This window comes from Aegilops tauschii, chromosome 4 (assembly GCF_002575655.3).
Source record: "Aegilops tauschii subsp. strangulata cultivar AL8/78 chromosome 4, Aet v6.0, whole genome shotgun sequence".
NCBI lineage: Eukaryota > Viridiplantae > Streptophyta > Magnoliopsida > Poales > Poaceae > Aegilops > Aegilops tauschii.
Window position 1 is genome coordinate 417,865,855 of NC_053038.3, and position 7,304 is coordinate 417,873,158.

Sequence of the window (7,304 nt, forward strand, 5' to 3'; positions counted from 1 at the left end):
CCCCAAGTGCCCAAGGCGCCTAGGGTTGGAAACCCTATGGGAGGGGGCGCCTCCCACCTTGCTTGGGGGGCAAGTCTTCCCCCTTGGCCGCCCCCCGTCTAGATGCATCTAGGGGCCGTCCCCCTCTTCCCTTCCCCCTATAAATAGTGGGGTGGGGGTGGGAGGGCAGCCGCACCCCTTCCGCTGGCGCAACTCCTCCCTCCTCCAACACCTCCTCCTCCTCCGTAGTGCTTGGCGAAGCCGTGCAGGAGAACCGCAAGCTCCACCACCACGCCGTCGTGCTGCCGGAGCTCTCCCTCAACTTCTCCTCTCCCCTTGCTGGATCAAGAAGGAGGAGACATCCCCAGGCTGTAGGTGTGTTGAACGCGGAGGCGCCGTCTGTTCGGCGCTAGATCGGATCTTCCGCAATTTGAATCGCCGCGAGTACGACTCCATCAACCGCGTTCTTGTAACGCTACCGCTTAGCGATCTTCAAGGGTATGAAGATGCACTCCCTCTCTCTCATTGCTAGCATCTCCTAGATTGATCTTGGTGACACGTAGGAAAATTTTGAATTATTACTATGTTCCCCAATAGTGGTATCAGAGCTAGGTCTATGCGTAGATTCTATGCACGAGTAGAACACAAAGTAGTTGTGGGCGATGATTTGGTCAATTTGCTTGCCGTTACCAGTCTTATCTTGATTCGGCGGCATTGTGGGATGAAGCGGCCCGGACCGACCTTACACGTACGCTTACGTGAGACTAGTTCCACCGACTGACATGCACTTGATGCATAAGGTGGCTAGCGGGTGTCTGTCTCTCCCACTTTAGTCGGATCGGATTCGATGAAGAGGGCCCTTATGAAGGGTAAATAGCAATTGGCATATCACCGTTGTGGCTTTTGCGTAGGTAAGAAACGTTCTTGCTAGAAACCCATAGCAGCCATGTAAAACATGCAACAACACTTAGAGGACGTCTAACTTGTTTTTGCAGGGTATGCTATGTGATGTGATATGGCCAAAAGGATGTGATGAATGATATGTGTGATGTATGAGATCGATCATATTCTTGTAATAGGAATCACGACTTGCATGTCGATGTGGATGACAACCAGTAGGAGCCATAGGAGTTGTCTTAATTTATTGTATGACCTGCGTGTCAATGAAAATGCCATGTAATTACTTTACCTTTGCTAACCGTTAGCCATAGTAGTAGAAGTAATAGTTGGCGAGACAACTTCATGAAGACACGATGATGGAGATCATGATGATCGAGATCATGGTGTCATGCCGGTGACAAAGGTGATCATGCCGCGCCTCGAAGATGGAGATCAAAGGCGCAAGATGATATGGGCCATATCATGTCACTTTATGATTTGCATGTGATGTTTGTCATGTTTACATCTTAGTTGCTTAGAACGACGGTAGAATAAATAAGATGATCTCTCACTAAAATTTCAAGAAAAGTGTTCCCCCTAACTGTGCACCGTTGTGAAGGTTCGTTATTTCGAAGCACCACATGATGATCGGGTGTGATAGATTCTAACGTTCGCATACAACGAGTGTAAGCACTACAAAAAAATACACTTCCGTGATGATACATGTTTGTCACAGTAGGTCATGTTTTGTGTCATGCATGTACATACATGATGATTTTATGACAGAATCAAGATAGTCATACCTGTGCTGTCGTAGAAGTGTTCCATGACATTACAAAAATTATCATCACGGAAGTGTCGACTTCCATGACGATAAATTGCGCATCACAGAAGTGCTTTCGTCAAGGGTGACCGACACATGGCATCCACCGTAACGGGTCGCCGTTAAGCTATCGGGTCCGGTTTTGGATCCGATAATCCGTTAACAGCCCAGACCAATGGGAAATTTCCACGTGTAAAATTCGGATTGGCCGGAGGAAACACGTGCCAGCTCGTCAGTGGGTCAGATAGGCGCCTATGATATGTCGACACGTGCGATGGCCCACCAGTGGCCCATTTAGCTTACAAAGGCCGGCCCGTTTGACTTGGTCAAAAGTTAGCGGGCTGGCCCATGAAAAGCCTATTAACATTCTCTTCGCAAATAGCCCATTTAACGGCCCGGTAACTCACGGCCTGTTAGGGCCTACCCGAAATCGGCCCAACAACGTCATGTGGGTCGTCGAATATAACACTAGCCCGTTTCACTTTCGGCCCATGTATGGCCCACGACGTCTTTCGGGCCATATGAGGCTTTCATATCTTTAGGCCCTTTAGAGGCCCACGGTGACTCTAGCCCATAATGAACAGTAAATTTCTTTGTACCCGTTAACGGCCCATGATTCACATGGGCCATTTCCAGCCCGTGTTAGCTTTTGCCTACTGACGACCCATATGTTCTTGGGCTACTTTCCGGCCCTCGATTACTTCCGTCCTATTACTGGCCTGTTCCCCTAATGGGCCAAATTCGGCCCGTGGCAAGAGTCGGCCCGTTTCTCGCCTGTTAACCCGTTGCGCCGTTTCCAGCCCCTCCTATATTCTGGCCCATTAACGACCCATTATGCCTGTGATAGAATTAAGCCTTTGCTGTTCCCCGGCCTGTTAACGGCTCGTTACCGTGCTGGGCCGATTCCAATTATGCCCGTTTACGGCCCATGTAGACCCATTTATCCGACGGCCCGAGGCCCACCGATTCTAAGGCCCTGTTGGAGGCCCATTTATCGACGGCCCATAGGAGGCCCATGGATCCTACGGCCCGTAGCAGGGTCAAGGTTACCACGGTCCGTATATGGCCCATGGTTGTTGGGGCCACTAGAAAACCAGGGAAAAAGAAGACTAGGAAATAAATAAGCCCGAAACTAACGCTAGGATATTAAGGCGATTGCACAGATTACATCCAATGGGCATCAAAGATCGCCACCAGTGCAAATATAGGGATCACCCTACACTATACAAAATGGCTTGCTGTTTTCTTCAGCCGGTGGCTGCACGTTAAGAACAAATTTTGTATCGCAACAAAACAAATTACAACTAGAAAACAAAAGGAAGGTTGGACTAAAAGTTAACAGTCTAGCAGATAAATGCACCAGCAGAAGTTCAGAAGCTCAGTTCATTTGACCTGACTGTTACGTTTTCATGCTGTATTCTTCGATGGAGCACCATAGCAAATGTCTGATAGTCTGGTTTCAAAACCATGCATATCTTGACGACATCGAACAATGTCTGTCCTTGTTTCACAAAGGGTCTCTGTTAGGGAATGGACTTGTGTCTGGAGCGCAAATATAACATTGTTTTGAGCTTGCATATCTTGATCATGAGGCAGTTTGGACGAGACTGCCTTAACAACCAACCCAGTATTACGTAGGAATGTGCTTTTGGCACTGTTAGTGGATAGGTACTGACCCACTGCAGCAAGAGCTGACATTGCGGTTATAGTTGCCTCGCAACCTTCAGAAGGTGGCGGTTCCACCATTTTTTCCATAGCTTGCTGAAAAGTTGAGTTTTTACATTAGTAGTACCAGAGCTAAAGATATTAAGGAGGAAGCAAAACCAAACATAATAGCTTTGGTCTATATACAGAACTTATTCTGGTGAATCCATGTAAAATATTAGTTGTATTTTACTGCAAAGTACATAATAAAACCAGGTTCCAAACATTTGACCATTTACCATGGCTAATGTATTGTTTATTTCTTCACATTGTATTGACAGATAAGGATAAAGAGACAAAGTTTATAATATGGTAAGCATAGTATGACATCATTCATATCACAAAACAACTGAGAATAGACAAACATGCAATTGTAACGTTGTGCGGGCAAGTCCATCACGGAACTAGATTACAGGTCAAGATCAAAGGAACATCACTCCTCTCTTTTAAACCTTGTAAGGTGCAATGATACGCTAAGACAATTGTGTATAAAATTGAAAAGAGTAATAGACATTGGCTGCAAATCATGCAGTTCAAGGCACGAGTCAGAGTAAGTAGTAGTTAAAAGGCATGAGTATTAAGGACTTACAACAGCGGCTTTGACTAGTGTAGTCATGCCTTTCGTCTTGCTGGTGTGACAGTCCTTGAAGATTTCCACAGCATTTGGTTCATGTACTTTTTGGTCCTTGCGGGCTCTCCTCTGCATTTGGAACAAGTCAATATAGATCTGATAATATGGTACAGCGAAAAGAGTGAAACAGCAGCTAATTACAAGAGCCTCACAGTGTGCAATATAGCTACGAGATCCTGTCGTCTGTTGGAATTTCACTTTGGTACGGTTGGCCTTGTTCTTTGAACAGTTCACCTACAAGAAGATAGATTTGTGTAGCACATGCGTAAATAGGACTTCAACATGTGATCTGATCATATATATATATATAATGTACCTGATACTTCGGATCAGACCAGTGTTTAACGAGGCCTCTCCAGTCTTCATCCGATATATTTTCCACTGGAGATGTTTGGGCAAGTTCACTATTAGCCTTGCCTTCAAAGTGAGTTTTCCTCAAGTTATACCGATACTGTCGCAGAGCAGACTTGAAAACATGGGTGCAAGCTTGTCTTGTTGCATCATCTTGGCTATCCAACTTGAACCTCATCTATTGAAAATTATGGGAGTCTCATTATCAGCAACCTAGAAAGTATGGGACAGAGCAAGATGATATTACTAGTTTCCATACATAACCATACTTACAAATAAATGGTCGAGGAAGGTGTTGAACTGGGTTTCATATTTTTCATTCCTGTACTGAATCCATACTGGGAGGATACGTACATGACACCTACATTAAAAAAAGACACATCCATGACATTTTGGGCCGAACGAATTTTTTTCTGTCATACTTATGACACTTCTATGACGATAATTGTGACAAAACCCGGTATCATCATAGATGTGGTGGGCTCCTACTTCTATGACAAAAAATCATGACAGAAAATGGGCTTTTCGTCCTGGGCGGGCCGGAGACGCAGCTGCATGACGTTCTTTTGGCCGTCCATGATAGAAAAAACCGTGGTAGAAGCGAGGGCAAGGAAAATATCGGGGAGTTCCCGGTTATGATGGGTGGTCGGGGGCTGAGCGATGTGCGTTTCTCTCGTACACGTACGCGCGTGTGTGCGAGGTGTTGCGCTCTAACTGAACCCTAGCGAGGCGTTCGCCTACTGAAACCGAGCAATTGCACTACAGGCTACGCGTTACTGAACCCGAGCGATCGATCGATGGCTGTTAACTGAACCCGATCGAGCGATTCCTTCGCTACTACTGCTAACTGAAGCCGATCAATGCTGCCTCTGGATGAACAGTGAGCGTTGCTGGGGGGTTTGGATGAACAATTCTCGGTGGGGGTGGATGAACAGGACCCCGTGGTGTTGCCTCTGGATGAATAGGACCCTGATCGATCGAGCCGGTTGGGGCTGGATGAACAGGACTCCGTGGAGGGCTGGATGAACAGGACGACCCCGTGGAGGGCTGGATGAACAGTAGACGGTGGAGGGCTGGATGAACAGTAGCCCGTGGAGGGGTGGTTGAATAGGAGCCCGTGGAGAGGGCTGGTTGAACAGTAGCCGGTGGAGTAGCGCGCGGTGGAGGCTGGATGAACAGGAGCCCATGGATGAACAGTCGCAGGTGGAGGCTGGAGGAGGTCGACGGTGGATGAACAGTAGCCCGTGGAGGCTGGAGGGGGTCGACGGTGGAGATGAACAGTATCCCGTGGCGTCCCGTTTTGCAGTACGCCACACCCCCCCGATGAACAGGACCCCCGTTTCGACTGTAGCGCTCCAACACAAGTCCGTTTCCTCCGTTTTGCGTTATGCCACACCCCTCCCGATGAACAGGACCCCCGTTTCGACCGTAGGAGGTCCGTTTCCTCCGTTTTGCGGTACGCCAGACCCCTCCCGATGAGCAGGATCCCATTTCGACCGTGGCCGATCGAACACAAGGCCGTTTCCTCCGTTCCACGGTACACCAGGCCTCGTTTCCAACGGCTGTTCCGTCCAAGCCCTCCCGATGAACACGACGATGCATTCCATTCCGACCCAGCCGGTTGGCTCCCCATGAACACGACGACGATGATGTCTCTCCGTTCCGACCCAGCCACGTACACGAGCCCTGGCCGTACGTATGCGCGAGTAGGCGTTCGAGACCCCGCCCGTATGTACGTACGTGGCCATATTTTCTTTCTTGCACACTGGCCGCTGTACATACGTGTACATGCTACATGCGCGCCTCTACTACGACACGTGCGCGCTCTACATCGACCAGTATGTATGTACACGTTCGCGACCAGAATGACAACGCTACGTACGCTTCAACCAGGTGGGTCCCGACTGTCAGGCACTTCCTTGCGTGCGAAGATATAGCTGGTGGGTCCCAGCAGTCAGGGGGGCGAATCGTTTTTTGCCCAGATGCACTTCCTTGTGTGCGAAGATGTAGCTGGTGGGTCCCAGCAGTCAGGGGGAAATGTTTTTTCGCGAAATACGATGGCCCGTCCGGTGGGTCCCGCTGTGAAGTGTAGGAATAATTATTTTGCGCGTAATAAGGAGGCATTTCCTTACGGCTGCCGTGGACCCAGCTGTCAGCCTCTCCACATACAGTACTCTTCTGATGGAAGTCGGTTTTTGTCCACATTGACCACGCCGCGCCGAGAGCACCAAGGCGGTGGACGACGGCGAGGCATAGGAAGGGGATGACGTGGAGCCGGGGAAGACGCGACAGTGGATGCCCACGCGGAGAGGAGTACGAGGGTTCACTGGTTCGGCTGCGGTGTGAGGCTGCCGTCGCCGCGGAATAACAGGGGGTGTGGGTGAGTAGAGGGATGGCCTGGCCAGCGGTGGGAGTAGTAGGGGGCAGTGAGGCCTCTGCGGCATCGCAGCCGTCCACGGGAGGCAGGAGCACGAGGCACGACCGGCGCTGGTTTGGGCGGCTGGAGCAAGAAGAGTAGAAGACCAGAGGTTGAAGAAGCACTACGACCGTTGGATGGACATCGTACGGTCACTAGAGCTAGAATCGTTCATATTGACTAAGTTGACAAAGCCCTCCGTCCCCGTCAACTTAGTTGGCCCACAAGTCAGCCTCCCACTATTGTGGGTCCCAGCTAGCAGGGGGTTATTCATTTTTTGTGTGTAATAAGGAGGCACTTCCTTGCATGCGAAGATATAGCTGGTGGGTCTGACCTGTCAGCGGTGGGAACGTTTTTTCGTGAAATACAGAGGCCCTTCCGGTGGGTCCCAGCTGTCAGGTGGAGGAATCATTATTTTGCGTGTAATAAGGAGGCATTTCCTTGCGTGCGGCCGTGGACCCAGCTGTCAGCCTCTCCACGCACAGTCTACTTCCGATGGTGTCGTTCATTGACCACTCCGC